Source organism: Eriocheir sinensis, unplaced genomic scaffold (genome assembly GCF_024679095.1).
Source record: "Eriocheir sinensis breed Jianghai 21 unplaced genomic scaffold, ASM2467909v1 Scaffold111, whole genome shotgun sequence".
Classification (NCBI taxonomy): Eukaryota; Metazoa; Arthropoda; class Malacostraca; order Decapoda; family Varunidae; genus Eriocheir; species Eriocheir sinensis.
The window spans coordinates 90,466-111,988 of NW_026110419.1; positions in this window are offsets into that span (position 1 = coordinate 90,466).

Here is a 21,523-nt window from a genome sequence, read left to right on the forward strand (position 1 = left end):
TTCAAAATATATACGAATACACATAAAATAAAGTAGATTTCTATAAAAATATATATACAAAATACACATAAATTAAGTAAATACGTATAAGAATAGATATACAAAATACACATAGAATAATGTAAAAATGTTTCAAAAAAAATAAACAGAATATAAATAAAATAATGTAAATTTGTATGAAAATAAAAATGCAAAATACCCATAAAATAAAGCATATTTTTATAAAAATACATATACAAAAATACACATAGCATAATTAAATTTGTATTACAATTAATATACAAAATGAATATACAATAAGGTAAATTTGTATTGAAAAAATATGCAAAATACACATAAAACAGTGTAAATTTATTTCAAAATCTATATACGAATACTCATAAATCAACGTAGATTTCTATAGAAATATATATACAAAATACACATCAAATGATGTAAACACGTATAAATATATATATATATATATATATATATATATATATATATATATATATATATATATATATATATATATATATATATATATATATATATATATATATATATATATATATATATATATATATATATCTATATATATATATATATATATATATATATATATATATATATATATATATATATATAAAAGAAACATTAAATAATGTAAATTCGCGTCAAAATAAATAAACAAAATATCAATAAAAGAATGTGTATTTGTATGAAAATAGATATACAATATACACATAAAATCACCTAAATATGTATAAAACTATATACAAAAATACACAAAATTAATTTTAATTTGTATAAAATAAATAACCAAAATACACATAAAATTAGGTAAATTTGTATTGAATTACATTTACAAAATACACATAAAATAATGTAAATTTTAATGAAAATATATAAACAAATACACTTAACATAACGTAAATTTGTATAAAATATATATAAAAAATACATATTAAATAACGTAAATATGTATGAAAAAATATATGCAAAACACAAATAGAATAATATAAAATCGTATCAAAATAAATACACAGAATATTAATAAAATAATGTATTTTGTATATCTATTTTCACACAAATTTAATTACTTTTGTGCATTTTTGCATATAGTTTTATATAAATTTACGTTATTTTATTTGTATTTTGTATATTTATATTTATACAATACACATTCTTTTATTAGTATTTTGTTTATTTATTTTGATACGAGTTTACATTATTTTATGTGTATTTTGTATACCTTTTTTTATACGTATTTACTTCATTTAATGTGTATTTTGTACATTTATTTTCATAGAAATCTACATTATTTTATGTGTATTCGTATATATATTTTGAAAAAAAATTTACATGGTTTTATATGTATTTTGCATATCTATTTCAATACAAATTTATCTTATTGGATGTGCATTTTGTATATTTATTTTAATGCAAATTCAAATATTTTATGTGTGTCTTGGTATAAATATTTTTATAAAAAAATGCGTTATTTTATGGGTATTTTGCATCTTAATTTTCTTACAAATTTACATTATTTTATTAATATTCTGTGTATTTATTTTGATACGATTTTATATTATTCTATTTGTGTTTTGTATATATTTTTTCATACATATTTACTTTATTTAATGTGTATTTTTTATATATATTTTATACAAATTTACGTTATTTTAAGTGTATTTGTTTATATATTTATAAATTTGTATTGAAATATATACTCAAAATACACATAAAATAATGTAAATTTGAATGAAAATACATAAATACGTAAATTTGTATAAAAAAAATATGTACAAAACACAAATAGAATAATGTAAAATCTTATCAAAATAAATACACAGAATATTAATAAAATGATGTAAATTTGTATGAAAATAAAGAAGCAAAATACCCATAAAATAACGCATTTTTTTTATTTGGAAAAATATATATACCAAAATACACATCAAAAAATTAAATTTGTGTTAAAATAAATATACAAAAAACACATACAATAAGGTAAATTTGTATTGAAATAGATATGCAAAATACATATAAAACAATGTAAATTTGTTTCAAAATACATTATTTAATGTGTATTTTGTATATATATTTTTATACGAATTTACATCATTTCATGTGTATTTTGTATAGTTTTAAACAAATTTATATTATTTAATGTGTATTTTGTATATATATATTTATACAAATACACATTCTTTTATTGGTATTTTGTTTATTTATTTTGATACTAATTTACATTATTTTATGTGTATTTTGTATACATTTTTTATACGTATTTACTTAATTTTATGTGTATTTTGTATATATATTTTTATAGAAATCTACCTTATTTCATGTGTATTCGTATATATATTTTGAAAAAAATTTACATTGTTTATATGTATTTTGCATATCTATTTTTGTGTATTCTGAATTTATTTTTGTTATACATAGAAAAATGTAAAATCGTATCAAAAAAGGTACACAGAATATCAATAAAATAATTTAAATTTGTATGAAAATAAAGATGCAAAATACCCATAAGATAAAGCATATTTTTTTTAAAAAATACACATACAAAAATACACATAGAATAATTAAATTTGTATTAAAATTAATATACAAAATGCACACATACAATAAGGTAAATTTGAATTGAAAAAAAACGCAAAATACAAATAAAACAGTGTAAATTTGTTTCAAAATATATATACGAATACACATAAAATAACGTAGATTTCTATAGAAATATATATACAAAATACACATGAAATTATGTAAATACGTATAAAAAAAAAAATATATATATATATATATATATATATATATATATATATATATATATATATATATATATATATATATATATATAAATATATATATATATATATATATATATATATATATATATATATATATATATATATAATAAATTCGTGACAAAATAAATAAACAAAATATCATGAAAAGAATGTGTATTTGTATGAAAATAAATAATAGATAATAAATTTGTATGTAATATATATGCAAGATACACATTAAATAATGTAAATATGTATAAAAAAAATATATACAAAAAACAAATAGAATAATGTAAAATCGTATCAAAATAAATACACCGAATATTAATAAAATAATGTAAATTTGTATGAAAATAAAGATGCAAAATTCCCATCAAATAGAGCATTTCTTATAAAAATATATATAAAAAAATACACATAAAATATTTAAATTTGTATTGAAATAAATATACAAAATGCAGATACAATAAGGTAAACTTCTGTTTAAAGAGATATGCAAAAATACATTTAAAAAATTGTAAATTTGTTTCAAAATATATATACGAATACACATAAAATAACGTAGATTTCTATAAAAATATATATACAAAATACACATAAAATTAAGTAAATACGTATAAAAAAAATGTAAACAAAATACAAATAAAATAATATAAATTCGAAACAAAATAAATAAACAAAATACCAATAACAGAATGTGTATTTGTTTTGTGTATTTTTGTATATAGTTTTATACAAATTTACGATATTTTATGTGTATTTTGTATATTTATATTTATACAAATACACATTCTTTTACTGGTATTTTGTTTATTTATTTTGATACGATTTTTATGTGTATTTTGTATTCATTTTTTAATACGTATTTACTTCATTTTATGTGTATTTTGTATATATTTTTTTAGAAATCAACGTTATTTTATGTGTATTCGTATATATATTTTGAAACAAATTTACATTGTTTTATATGTATTTTGCATATCTATTTCAATACAAATTTACCTTACAGTATATGCATTTCTTATATTTATTTTAATACAAATTTTAATATTTTATGTGTATTTTGGTATATATATTTTTATAAAAAATGCGTTATTTTATGGGTATTTTGCATCTTTATTTTCATACAAATTTACATTATTTAATTAATATTCTGTGTATTTATTTTGATACGATTTTACATTATTCTATTTGTGTTTTGTATATATTTTTTTTATACATATTTACATTATTTAATTAGTATTTTGTATATATATTTGATACAAATTTACGTTATTTTAAGTGTATATGTTTATATATTTTCATTCAAATTTCCATTATTTTATGTGTATTTTGTATATGTATTTCAATACAAATTTACCTAATTTTATGTGTATTTTGTATATTTATTTTCATACAAATTTAAAATATTTTTGTGTATTTTTGTATATAGTTTTATACAAACGTAGGTTATTTTATGAGTATTTTGTATATCTATTTTCATACAAATACACATTCTTTTATTGATATTTTGTTTATTTATTTTGACGAGAATTTAAATTATTTAATGTGTATTTTGTATATATATATTTTTATACGTATTTACATCATTTCATGTGTATTTTGTATATATATTTCTATAGAAATGTACGTTATTTTATGTGTATTCGTATATAGATTTTTAAACAAATTTACGCTTTAATGTGCATTTTGTATATTTTTTCAATACAAATTTACCTTATTGTACGTGCATTTTGTATATTAATTTTGATACAAATTTAATTATTCTATGTGTATTTTTGTATATGTATTTTTAAAAAAATATGCTTTATTTTATAGGTATTTTGCATCTTTATTTTTATAAAAAATTACATTATTTTATTGATATTCTGTGTATTTATTTTGATACGATTTTACATTATTTTATGTGTATTTTGTATATATTTTTCATTTAATTTAGCTTATTTTATGTGTATTTTGTATATCTATTTATTTTAATACAAATCAAATATTTTATGTTTTTTCGTATATATATTATTATAAAAAATGCGTTATTTTATGGGTATTTTTGCATCTTAATTTTCACACAAATTTACATTATTTTATTAATATTTTCTGTATTTATTTTGATACGATTTTACATTATTTTATTTGTGTTTAGTATATATTTTTTTTATACATATTTACATTATTTAATGTGTTTTTTGTATATATATTTGATACAAATTTACGTTATTTTAAGTCTATATGTTTATATATTTTCATTCAAATTTTCATTATTTTATGTGTATTTTGTGTATGTATTTCAATACAAATTTACCTAATTTTATATGTTTTTTGTATATTTATTTTCATACAAGTTTAAATTATTTTTGTGTATTTTTGTTTATAGTTTTATACAAATTTAGGTTATTTTATGTGTATTTTGTATATCTATTTTCATACAAATACACATTCTTTTCATGATATTTTGTTTATTTATTTTGACACGAATTAACATTATTTAATGTGTATTTTGAATATATATTTTTATACGTATTTACATTATTTCAAGTGTATTTTGTATATATATTTCTATAGAAATCTGCGTTATTTTATGTGTATTCGTATATATATTTTGAAACAAATTTACATTGTTTTATGTGTATTTTGCATATTTTTTCAATACAAATTTACCTTATTGTATGTGCATTTTGTATATTAATTTTAATACAAATTTGATTAATCTATGTCTATTTTTGTATATGTATTTTTTGCATCTTTATTTTCATACAAATTTACATTATTTTATTGATATTCTGTGTATTTATTTTAATATGATTTTACATTATTCTATGTTTATTTTATATACATATTTTATATAAAATGTATTTGTTTTCATTTCATACAAATCTACATTATTTTATGTATTTTTTGTACATGTATACACATAAAATATTTAAATTTGTATTGAAATAAATATACAAAATGCACATACAATAAGGTAAACTTCTATTGAAAGAGATATGCAAAAAAACATATAAAACAATGTAAATTTGTTTCAAAATATATATACGAATACACATAAAATAGCGTAGATTTCTATAAAAATATATATACAAAATACACATAAAATTAAGTAAATACGTATAAAAAATGTAAACAAAATACACATAAAATAATGTAAACTCGAAACAAAATAAATAAACAAAATACCAATAAAAGAATGTGTATTTGTATAAATAGAAATGTACAACACATACAAAATAAACATAAAATAAGGTAAATTTGTAATGAAATATATGTACAAAATACACACAAAATAATGTAAATTTATATGAAAATATATATACAAATACACATAAAATACCATGAATTTGTATAAAATTATATATTCAAAATAAATATTAAATAATGTAAATGCGTATAAAAATATATATACAAAGTACATATAAAATAATGTAAATTCGTATCAATATAAATCAACAAAATACCAATAAAATAATATATATTTGAATGAAAATAGATTTACAAAATACACATAACATAACTAAAATTTGTATTGAAATATATACAAAAATACATAAAAATAATTTGAGTTTGTATGAAAATAGATATTAAAAATACATATAAAACTAGGTAAATTTCTTTTGAAATATATATACAAAATACCCATAAAATATTGTAAATTTATACGCTTTTACATTATTTAATTTTTATTTTGAATATATATTTTTATACAAATTCATGGTATTTTATATGTATTTGTATATATATTTTTATATAAATTTACATTATTTTATGTGTATTTTGTACATATATTTTTTTACAAATCTACCTTATTTTATGTTTATTTTGTATGTGTATTTTGTATATTTATATTTATCCAAATACACATTCTTTTATTGGTATTTTGTTTATTTATTTTAATTCGAATTTACATTATTTTATGTGTATTTTGTATACATTTTTTTATACGTATTTACTTAATTTTATGTGTATTTTGTATATATATTTTTATAGAAATCTACGTTTTTTTTATTTGTATTCGTATATATATTTTGAAACAAATTTACATTCTTTTATATGTATTTTTGCATATCTCTTTCAATACAAATTTACCTTATTGTATGTGCATTTTGTATATTTATTTCAATGCAAATTTAAATATTTTATGTGTATTTTGGTATATATATTTTTATAAGATTACGAAAATTTGAATAAAAATATATACAAAAAAACAAAAAAATAAATTTCAATTTGTATGAAAATAAATATACAAAATACACATATAATTAGTTAAATTTGTATTTAAATACATGTACAAAATACACATAAAATAATGTAAATTTGTATGAAATGAAAACAAATTCACATAAAATTCGCGTCAAAATAAATAAACAAAATATCAATAAAAGAATGTGTATTTGTATGAAAATAGATATACAAAATACACATAAATAACCTAAATTTGTATCAAACTATATACAAAAATACACAAAAATATTTTAAATTTGTATGAAAATAAATATACAAAATACACATAAAATTAGGTAAATTTGTATTGAAATACATACACAAAATACACAAAAAATAATGTAAATTTGAATGAAAATACATAAACAAATACACTTAAAATAACGTAAATTTGTATAAAAAAATATGTACAAAACAAAAATAGAATAATGTAAAATCGTATCAAAATAAATACACAGAATATTAATAAAATAATGTAAATTTGTATGAAAATAAAGAAGAAAAATACCCATAAAATAACGCATTTTTTTATTTATAAAAATATATATACCAAAATACACATAAAAAAATTAAATTTGTATTAAAATAAATATACAAAAAACACATACAATAAGGTAAATTTGTATTGAAATAGATATGCAAAATACATATAAAACAATGTAAATTTGTTTCAAAATATATATACGAATACACATATAATAACGTAGATTTCTATAAAAATATATATACAAAATACACGTAAAATGAAGTAAATACGTATAAAAAAATGTATACAAAATACACATAAAATAATGTAAGTTCGTATCAAAATAAATAAACAAAATAGCAATAAAAAGAATGTGTATTTGTATAAATATAAATATACAAAATACACATAAAATAACGTAAATTTAAATAAAACTATATAAAAAAATACACAGAAGTAATTAAATTTGTATGAAAAAATATACAAAATACACACAAAATAAGCTAAATTTGAATTGAAATTTATATACAAAATACCTGAAATAAAGTAAATTTGTATCAAAATATTTATACAAATACACATATAATAACGTAAATTTGTATGAAAATGTATAAACAAAATATACATTAAATAATGTAAATACGTATAAAAAAAATATGTACTAAATACACATTTAATCATGTAATTCGTATCAAAATAAATAAACAAAATACCAATAAAATAATATAAATTTGTATAAGTAAACGTGTATGTTGCATATTTTTTCAATACAAATTTACCTTATTATATACGCATTTTGTATATTAATTTTAATATATGTGTATTTGAATATATATTTTAATACAAATTTACATTATTTTATGTATTTTCTATATTTATTTCAATTCAAATTTATCTTATTTTATGTGTCTTTTGTATATCTATTTTCATACAAATTTAAATATTTTTTTATTTTTGTATATAGTTTTATACAATTTTACGTAATTTTATGTGTATTTTGTATATTTATATTTATACAAGTAAACATTCTTTTATTGGCATTTAGTTTATTTATTTTGATGCGAATTTACATTATTTGATCTGTATTTTGTATACATTTTCTTATACGTATTTACTTCATTTTATGTGTATTTTGTATATATATTTTTATAGAAATCTACGTTATTTTATGTGTATTCGTATATATATTTTGAAACAAATTTTCATTGTTTAATGTGTATTTTGCATATCTATTTCAATACAAATCTACCTTTTTTTATGTTTTGTATATATTGTAATACAAATTTAAATATTTTATGTGTATTTTGGTAAATATATTTTCATAAAAAATTCGTTGTTTTATGGGTATTTTGCATCTTTATTTTCATACAAATTTACATTATTTTATTAATATTCTGTGTATTTATTTTGATACTATTTTACATTATTCTGTTTGTGTTTTGTATATATTTTTTTATACATATTAATATTATTTAATGTGTATTTTCTATATATATTTCATACAAATTTACGTTATTTTAAGTGTATTTGTTTATATATTTTCATTCAAATTTACATTATTTTATGTATTTTGTATACGTATTTCAATAGAAATTTAACTAGTTTTATGTGTATTTTGTATATATATTTTATACAAATTTAAATTATTTTGTATATTTTTTAATAGAGTTTTATACAAATTTACAATATTTTATGTGCATTTTGTATATCTATTTTCATAAATACACATTCTTTTATTGATATTTTGTTTATTTATTTTGATGCGAATTTACATTATTTATTGTGTATTGTGTATATATATTTTTATACGTATTAACGTCATTTCATGTGTATTTTGTATATATATTTCTATAGAAATATACGTTATTTTATGTGTATTCGTATATATATTTTGAAACAAATATACATTGTTTTATGTGCATTTTGTATTTTTTTTCAATACAAATTTCCTGTATTGTACGTGCATTTTGTATATTAATTTTAATACAAATTTAATTATTCTATGTGTATTCTTGTATATATATTTTTAAAAAATATGCTTTATTTTAGTGTATTTTGCATCTTTATTTTCATACATAATTAAATTATTTTATTGATATTATGTGTATTTATTTTGATACGATTTTACATTATTCTATGTATATTTTGTATATCTATTTTATACAAATGTACGTTATTTTATGTGAATTTGTTTTCATTTCATACAAATTTACATTATTTTATGTGTATTTTGTACATGTATTTAAATACAAATTTAACTAATCATATGTGTATTTTGTATATCTATTTTCATACAAATTGAAATTTATTTTTTTGTTTTTTTGTATATACTTTTATTCAAATTTTCGTAATTTTATGTGTATTTTGTATATTTATTTTCCTATAAATATACGTTCTTTTATCTGAATTTTGTTTATTTATTTTGATACGAATTTATATTATTTTTAGTGTATTTGATATATATATATATATTTTTATACTTATTTACATAATAATATATGTAATTTGAATATATATTTTCATAGAAATTTACTCTATATGTATATACAAAAAAACACAAAATAATTTAAATTTGAATGAAAATAAATATACAAAATACACATAAAATTAGGTAAATTTGTATTGAAATACATATACAAAATACACTTAAAATAATGTAAATTTGAATGAAATTATATAAACAAATACACTTAAAATGACGTTAATTTGTATAAAATATATATATAAAAAATACACATTAAATAATGAAAATATGTATAAAAAAATATATACAAAACACAAATAATATAATATAAAATGGTATCAAAATATATACACAGAATATTAATAAAATAATGTCCATTTCTATGAAAACTAAGATGCAAAATACCTATAAAATAACGCATTTTTTATAAAATTATATATACCAAAATAAACATAAAATATTTGAATTTATATTAAAATAAATATACAAAATGCACATAACATACAATAAGGTAAATTTGTATTGAAATAGATATGCAAAAAACATATAAAACAATGTAAATTTGTTTCAAAATATATATATACGAATACACATAAAATAACGTAGATTTCTATAAATATATATATACAAAATACAAATGAAATTAAGTAAATACGAATCAAAAATGTATACAAAATACACATAAAATAATGTAAATTCGTATAAATATAAATAAACAAAATACCAATAAGAGAATGTGTATTTTTATAAATATAAATATACAAAATGCACATTAAATAACGTAAATTTGTATAAAACTATATACAAAAATACACAGAAGTAATTAAATTTGTATGAAAATAGATATACAAAATACACACAAAATAAGCTAAATTTGAATTGAAATATATACAAAATACATAAAATAAAGTAAATTCGTTTCAAAATATTTTTAACAAATACACATATAATAACGTAAATTTGTAAAAAAAATATATAAACAAAATACACATTAAGTAATGTAAATACGTATAAAAAATATTTACAAAATACACCAATAATCAAGTCATTCGTATCGAAATAAATAAACAAAAAACTAATTAAATAATGTAAATTTGTATGAGAAAACATACACAAAATACACATAAAATAACGTTTTAAGTTTCTATAAAAATATATGTACAAAAATGCACATAAAATTAGTTTGCCTAAGAAGATATATACAAAACACACATTAGATAATGTAAATGAGTATAAAAATATGTATACAAAATACCTATGAAATAATCTAAATTCGTATCGAGTTAAATTAAGAAAATAGCAATAAAATAATGTAATTTTGGATGAAAATATATATAGAAAACACACATAAAATAACGTAAATACAAATACAAATATACACATTAAATAATTTATAATTGAATGAAATAAATATACAAAATAAACATAAAATAAGGTAAATTTGTAATAAAATATATGTAAGAATACACATAAAATAATATAAATTTGTATGAAAATATATATACAAATACAGATAAAATAACATGAATTTGTATAAAATGTTTCAAAATATATACGAATACACACAATAAAATAACGTAAATTTTTTTGAAAATGTATATATAAAATACACATAAAATAGTTTAAATACGTAGAAAAATATATACAAAATACACATAAAATAATGTAAATTCGTAAAAAATTAAATACACAAAATTCCAATAAAAGAATGTATATTTGTAGGAAAATATATATACAAAAAACAAATAAAATAACTAAAATTTGTATAAAAATATATACACATATACACAAAAATAATTTAAATTTGTTTGAAAATAGATATGCAAAATACACATAAAGTTAGGCAAATTTGTATTGAAATACATATACAAAACTCACATAAAATAATGTAAATTTGTATGAAAATATATAAACAAATACATATAAAATCACGTAAATTTGGATAAAATACATATATAAAAAATATACATTAAATATTTTAAATATGTATAAAAATATATTATATTATATATATTTTTATTGATATTTGCGTTATTTATGTGTATTTTGTATATGTTTTCTCATAGAAATTTACATTATTTTATTGGTATTTTGTCTATTTATTTTGATACGAATTACATGGTTATTTGTGTATTTTTTACATTTTTTTATACGTATTTACATTATTTAATATGTATTTTGTTTATATATTTTTATACAAATTTACGTTATAATATCTGTATTTGTATAGGTATTTTGATACAAATTTACATTATTTTATGTATTTTGTATATATATTTCAATTCAAATTTAGCTTATTTTATGTGTATTTTGTATATCTATTTATTTTAATACAAAATCAAATATTTTATGTTTTTTCGTATTTATATTTTTATAAAAAATGAGTTATTTTATGGGTATTTTGCATCTTAATTTTCATACATATTTACATTATTTTATTAATATTTTCTGTATTTATTTTGATACGATTTTACATTATTTTATTTGTGTTTTGTATATATTTTTTTATACATATTTACATTATTTAATGTTTTTTTGTATATATATTTGATACAAATTTACGTTATTTTAAGTCTATATGTTTATATATTTTCATTCAAATTTACATTATTTTATGTGTATTTTGTATATGTATTTCAATACAAATTTACCTATTTTTATATGTTTTTTGTATGTTTATTTTCATACAAGTTTAACTTATTTTTGTGTATTTTTGTATATAGTTTTATACAAATTTAGGTTATTTTATGTGTATTTTGTATATCTATTTTCATACAAATACACATTCTTTTCATGATATTTTGTTTATTTATTTTGACACGAATTAACATTATTTAATGTGTATTTTGTATATATATTTTTATACGTATTTACATTATTTCAAGTGTATTTTGTATATATATTTCTAAAGAAATCTGCGTTATTTTATGTGTATTCGTATATATATTTTGAAACAAATTTACATTATTTTATGTGTATTTTGCATATTTTTTCACTACAAATTTACCTTATTGCATGTGCATTTTGTATATTAATTTTAATACAAATTTGATTAATCTATGTGTATTTTTGTATATGTATTTTTATAAAAATATGCTTTATTTTATGGGTATTTTGCATCTTTATTTTCATACAAATTTACATTATTTTATCGATATTCTGTGTATTTATTTTGATATGATTTTACATTATTCTATGTGTATTTTGAATATATATTTTATATAAAATGTATTTGTTTTCATTTGATATAAATCTACATTATTTTATTTACGTTATTTTATGTGAATTTTGTATATTTATATTTATACAAATACACATTCTTTTATTGTTATATTGTTTATTTATATTTATACGAATTTACATTATTTTATGTGTATTTTGTATACATTTTTTATACGTATTTACTTAATTTTATGTGTATTTTGTATATGTATTTTTATAGAAATCTACGTTATTTTATGTGTATTCGTATATATATTTTGAAACAAATTTACATTATTTTATATGTATTTTGCATATCTATTTCAATACAAATTTACCTTATTGTATGTGCATTTTGTATATTTATTTTAATACAAGTTCAAATATTTTATGTGTATTTTGGTATCAATAATTTTAAAAAAATGCGTTATTTTATAGGTATTTTGCATCTTAATTTTCATTTTATATGTACTTTGTATATGTATTTTTATACGCTTTTACATTATTTAATATTTATTTTGAATATATATTTTTATAGAGATTCATGGTATTTTATGTGTATTTGTATATATATTTTCATATAAATTTACATTATTTTATGTGTATTTTGTACATATATTTTAATACAAATCTACCTTATTTTATGTTTATTTTGTATGTGTATTAAATATATTTATATTTATCCAAATACACATTCTTTTATTGGTATTTTGTTTATTTATTTTAATTCGAATTTACATTATTTTATGTGTATTTTGTATATATATTTTTATTGAAATCTACGTTTTTTTATTTGTATTCGTATATATATTTTGAAACAAATTTACATTGTTTTATATGTATTTTTGCATATCTCTTTCAATACAAATTTACCTTATTGTATGTGCATTTTGTATATTTATTTCAATACAAATTTAAATATATTATGTGTATTTTGGTATGTATATTTTTATAAGAAATTCGCTATTTTATGGGAATTTTGCATCTTTATTTTCATACAAATTTACATTATTTTATTAATATTCGGTGTATTTATTTTGATACGATTTTACATTATTATATTTGTATCTTGCATATATATTTAATACAAATTTATTATCTATTATCTATTTTCATACAAATACACATTCTTTTCATGATATTTTGTTTATTTATTTTGACACGAATTTACATTATTTGATATGTATTTTGTATATATATTTTTATACGTATTTACATAATTTCATATGTATTTTTTATATATATTTCTATAGAAATCTACTTTATTTTATGTGTATTCGTATATATATTTTGAAACAAATTTACATTGTTTTATATGTATTTTTGAATATCTCTTTCTATACAAAGTTACCTTACTGTATATGCATTTTGTATATTTATTTCAATACAAATTTAAATATTTTATGTGTATTTTGGTATATATATTTTTATAAAAAATGCGATAATTTTTGGGAATTTTGCATCTTTATTTTCATACAAATTTACATTATTTTATTGATATTCTGTGTATTTATTTTGATAAGATTTTATATTATTCTATTTGTTTTTTGTATATATTTTTTTATACACATTTATATTATTTAATGTGGATCTTGCATATATATTTTATACAAATTTACGTTATTTTAAGTGTATTTGTTTATATATTTTCATTCAAATTTACATTATTTGATGTGTATTTTGTATATGTATTTCCATACAAATTTACCTAATTTTATGTGTGCTTTGTATATTTCTTTTCAAACAAATTTAAATTATTTTTGTGTATTTTTGTATATAGTTTTATTTAAATTTAGGTTATTTTATGTACGCATTTACATTATTTAGTGTGTGTTTTGTATATATATTTTTATGCTAATCTACTTTATTTTATGTGCATTTTTGTATATATATTTTCATAGAAATTTGCGTTATTTGTATATTTTTTCTCATACAAATTTACATAATTTTATTGCTATTTTGTTTATTTATTTTGATACGAATTACATGATTATATGTGTATTTTGTACATATTTTTTATACGTATTTACATTACTTAATGTGTATTTTGTTTATATATTTTTAAACAAATCTACGTTATTATATGTATTTGTATAAATATTTTGATACAGATTTACATTATTTTATGTATTTTGTATATACATTTCAATTCAAATTTAGCTTATTTTAGCTGTATTTTTTATATATATTTTAATACAAATTTAATAACTTCTGAGTATTTTTGTATATAGTTTTATACAAATTTACGATATTTTATGTGTATTTTGTATATTTATATTTATACAAATACACTTTCTTTTACTGGTATTTTGTTTATTTATTTTCATACGATTTTATGTGTATTTTGAATTCATTTTCTTATACGTATTTACTTCATTTTATGTGTATTTTGTATATATTTTTATAGAAATCAACGTTATTTTATGTGTATTCGTATATATATTTTGAAACAAATTTACATTGTTTTATATGTATTTTGCAAATCTATTTCAATACAAATTTACCTTACAGTATGTGCATTTTTTATATTTATTTTAATACAAATTGTAATATTTTATGTGTATTTTGGTATATATATTTTTATAAAAAATGCGTTATTTTATGGCTATTTTGCATCTTTATTTTCATACAAATTTACATTATTTTATTAATATTCTGTGTATTTATTTTGATACGATTTTACATAATTCTATTTGTGTTTGGTATATATTTTTTTATACAAATTTACAATATTTTATGGGTATTTTGTATAGATATTTTAAAAGAAATTTACCTAGTTTTATGTGTATTTTGAATATATTTTTTAATTAGTATTTTGTATATATATTTGATACAAATTTAAGTTATTTTAAGTGTATATGTTTATATATTTTCATTCAAACTTCCATTATTTTATGTGTATTTTGTATATGTATTTCAATACAAATTTACATAATTTTATGTGTATTTTGTATATTTATTTTCATACAAAGTTAAATTATTTTTGTGTATTTTTGTATATAGTTTTATATATAGAAAATACACATAAAATAACCTAAGTTTGTATAAAACTATATACAAAAAAACACAAAAATAATTTAAATATGTATGAAAATAAATATACAAAATACACATAAAATAAGGTAAATTTGTATTGAAATACATATACAAAATACATTTAAAATAATGTAAATTTGAATTAAATTATATAAAGAAATACACTTAAAATAACGTAAATTTGTATGAAATATATATAAAAAATACACATTAAATAATGAAAATATGTATAAAAAAATATATACAAAACACAAATAGTATAATATAAAATCGTATCAAAATATATACACAGAATATTAATAAAATAATGTAAATTTGTATGAAAACTAAGATGCAAAATACCTATAAAATAACGCATTTTTTTAAAAATTATATATACCAAAATACACAAAATATAATGTATTTGATATGTATATTTTTATACTTATTTATATCATTTTATTTGTGTTATGAATATATATTTTCATAGAAATTTACTCTATTTTATGGGTATTCGTATATATATTTTTATACAAATTTACCTTATTTATGTTTATTTTGCATATCTATTTCAATACAAAATTTCCATATTGTATGTGTATTTTGAATATTTATTTTAATACAAATTTAATTATTTTATGTGTATTTTTGTAAAAATATGCGTTATTATTTGGGTATTTTGCATCTTTATTTTCATACAAATTTACATTATTTTATTGATATTCTGTTTATTTATTTTGATACGATTTTACATTATTCTATGTGTATTTTGTATATATATTTTTATACACATTTACATTATTTAATGTATATTTTGTATATATATTTTATATAAATTTACGCTATTTTATGTGTATTTGTTTATATATTTTCATACAAATTTACAATATTTTATGTGTAATTTGTATATGTATTTCAATACAGATTTGCCTAATTTTATGTGTATTTTGCATATCTATTTTCAAAGAAATTTAAATTATTTTTATGTATTTTTTATATATTTTTATACAAATTTTAGTTATTTTATTTGTATTTTGTATTTATGTTTTCCTACAAATATACATTCTTTTAGTGGAATTTTGTTCATTTATTTTCATAAATTTACATAATTTTATGTGTATTTTGTATATATTTTTCTACGTATTTACATTATTTTATGTGTATTTTTTATATATATTTTCATAAAAATTTACGTTATTTTATTGTGTGTATTCGTATATGTTTTGATACAAATTTACATTATTTTATGTTTATTTTGCATATCTATTTCAATATAGATTTACCTTATTGTATGTGTATTTTGTATATTTATTTTAATACAAATTTAATTATTTTATGTGTACTTTGTATACATTTTCTTATACGTATTTACTTCATTTAATGTGTATTTTGTATATATATTTTTATAGTAATCTACGTTATTTTATGTGTATTGGTATATATATTTGGAGCAAATTTACTTTGTTTTATATGTATTTAGCATATCTCTTTCAATATAAATCTACCTTAGTGTATGTGCATTTTGTATATTTATTGTAATACAAATTTAAATATTTTATTATTTTGTTATATATATTTTAATAAAAAGAGTTTTATATAAATTTGAAATATTTTATGTGAATTTTGTATATCTATTTTCATACAAATACACATTTTTTATTGATATTTTGTTTATTTATTTTGACGCGAATTCACATTATTTAATGTGTACTGTGTATATATATTTTTATACGTATTTACGTCATTTCATGTGTATTTTGTATATATATTTCTATAGAAATATATGTTATTTTATGTGTATTCGTATATATATTTTGAAACAAATATACATTGTTTTATGTGCATTTTACATATTTTTTCAATATAAATTTACCTTATTGTACGTGCATTTTGTATATTAATTTTAATACAAATTTAATTATTCTATGTGTATTTTTGTATATGTATTTTCATAAAAAAAATGCTTTATTTTATGGGTATTTTGCATCTTTATTTTCATACAAATTTACTTTATTTTATTGATATTCTGTGTATTTATTTTGATACGATCTTACATTATTCTATGTATATTTTGTATATATATTTCATACAAATGAACGTTATTTTATAAGAATTTGTTTTCATTTCATACAAATTTACATTATTTTATGTGTATTTTGTACATGTATTCAAATACAAATTTAACTAATTATATGTGTATTATGTATATCTATTTTCATACAAATTGAAATTAATTTTGTGTATTTTAGTATATATTTTTATTCAAATTTTCGTAATTTTATGTGAATTTTGTATATTTATTTCCCTACAAATATACGTTCTTTTATCGGAATTTTGTTTATTTATTTTGATACGAATTTTCATTATTTTAGGTGTATTTGATATATATATATTTATACTTATTTACATAATTTTATATGTATTTTGAATATATATTTTCATAGAAATTTACTCTATTTTATGTGTATTCGTATATATATTTTGATACAAATTTACATTATTTATGTGTATTTCGCATATCTATTTCAATACAAATTTTCTTTATTGTATGTGCCTTTTGTATATTTATTTTGATGCAAATTTAATTATTTTATGTGTATTTTTGTATATATATTTTTAAACAAATATGCGTTATTATATGGGCATTTTGCATCTTTATTTTCATACAAATTTACATTATTTTATTGATTGTCTGTTTATTTATTTTGATACGATTTTACGTTATTCTGTGTATTTTGTATATATATTTTTAGACATATTTACATTATTTAATGTATATTTTGTACATATATTTTATGGAAATTTACGTTATCTTATGTGTATTTGTTTATATATTTTCATACAAATTTACATTATTTTATGTGTATTTTGTATATGTATTTCAATAAAAATTTGCCTAATTACATTTGTGTTTTGCATATCTATTTTCAAACAAATTTAAACTATTTTTGTGTATTTTTATGTATTATTTTTATACAACTTTTTTTTATTTTATTTGTATTTTGTATATATATTTTCCTACACATATACATTCTTTTAGAGAAAATCTTGTTTATTTATTTTGATACGAATTTACATTATTTTATGTGTATATTGTATATATATTTTTCTATGTATTTACATTATTTTATGTGTATTTTGTATATATATTTTCATAAAAATTTACGTAATTTTATTGTGTATTCGTATATATTTTGATAAAAATTTTCATTATTTTATGTGTTTTTTGCATATCTATTTCAATAAAACTCTACCTTATTGTATATGTATTTTGTATATTTATTTTAATACAAATTTAATTATTTTATGTGTATTTTTGTATATATTTTTTTTAAATATGAGATATTTTATGGGTATTTTGCATCTTTAATTTTATAAATTTTTACATTACGTACATATCTTTTATACGTATTTACATTATTTAATGTGTATTTTGTTTATATATTTTTATACAAATTTACGTTATTATATGTGTATTTGAATATATATTTTGATACAAATTTACATTATTTTATGTATTTTCTATATTTATTTCAATTCAAATTTAGCTTATTTTATGTGTCTTTTGTATATCTATTTTCATACCAATTTAATTATTTTTGTTTATTTTTGAATTAAGTTTTATACAATTTTACGTTAATTTATGTGTATTTTGTATATTTATATTTATACAAGTAAACATTCTTTTATTGGCATTTAGTTTATTTATTTTGATACGAATTTACATTATTTTATGTGTATTTTGTATACATTTTCTTATACGTATTTACTTCATTTTATGTGTATTTTGTATATATATTTTATATAAATCTACGTTATTTTATGTGTATACGAATGTATATTTTGAAAAAAATTTACATTGTTTTATATGTTTTTTGCATATCTATTTCAATACAAATTTACCTTATTGTATGTGCATTTTGTATATTTATTGTAATACAAATTTAAATATTTTTTGTGCATTTTGGTATATATATTTTCATAAAAAATGCGTTGTTTTATGGGTATTTTGCATCTTTATTTTCATACAAATTTACATTATTTTATTAATATTCTGTGTATTTATTTTGATACTATTTTACATTATTCTATTTGTGTTTTGTATATATTTTTTATACATATTTACATTATTTAATGTGTATTTTCTATATATATTTGATACAAATTTACGTTATTTTAAGTGTATTTGTTTATATATTTTCATTCAAATTTACGTTATTTTAAGTGTATTTGTTTATATATTTCAATAGAAATTTAACTAGTTTTATGTGTATTTTGTATATATATTTTTATACAAATTTAAATTATTTTGGGTATTTTTTTAATAGAGTTTTATACAAATTTACAATAATTTATGTGTATTTTGTATATCTATTTTCATACAAATACACATTCTTTTATTGATATTTTGTTTATTTATTTTGATGCGAATTTACATTATTTAATGTGTATTGTGTATATATATTTTTATACGTATTAACGTCATTTCATGTGTATTTTGTATATATATTTCTATAGAAATATACGTTATTTTATGTGTATTCGTATATATATTTTGAAACAAATATACATTGTTTTATGTGCATTTTGTATATTTTTTCAATACAAATTTACCTTATTGTACGTGTATTTTGTATATTAAATTTAATACAAATTTAATTATTCTATGTGTATTCTTGTATATGTATTTTTAAAAAAATATGCTTTATTTTATGGGTGTTTTGCATCTTTATTTTCATACAAAATTACATTATTTTATTGATATTCTGTGTATTTATTTTGATACGATTTTACATTATTCTATGTATATTTTGTATATCTATTTTATACAAATGTACGTTATTTTATGTGAATTTGTTTTCATTTCATACAAATTTACATTATTTTATGTGTATTTTGTACATGTATTTAAATACAAATTTAACTAATCATATGTGTATTTTGTATATCTATTTTCATACAAATAGAAATTTATTTTTTTGTTTTTTTGTATATACTTTTATTCAAATTTTCGTAATTTTATGTGTATTTTGTATATTTATTTTCCTACATATATACGTTCTTTTATCGGAATTTTGTTTATTTATTTTGATACGAATTTTAATTTTTTTAGGTGTATTTGATATATATATTTTTATACTTGTTTACATAATAATATATGTATTTTGAATATATATTTTCATAGAAATTTACTCTATATGTATATACAAAAAAAAAAAAAATTTAAATTTGTATGAAAATAAATATACAAAATACACATAAAATTAGGTAAATTTGTATTGAAATACATATACAAAATACACTTAAAATAATGTAAATTTGAATGAAATTATATAAACAAATACACTTAAAATGACGTTAATTTGCATAAAAAAATATATATAT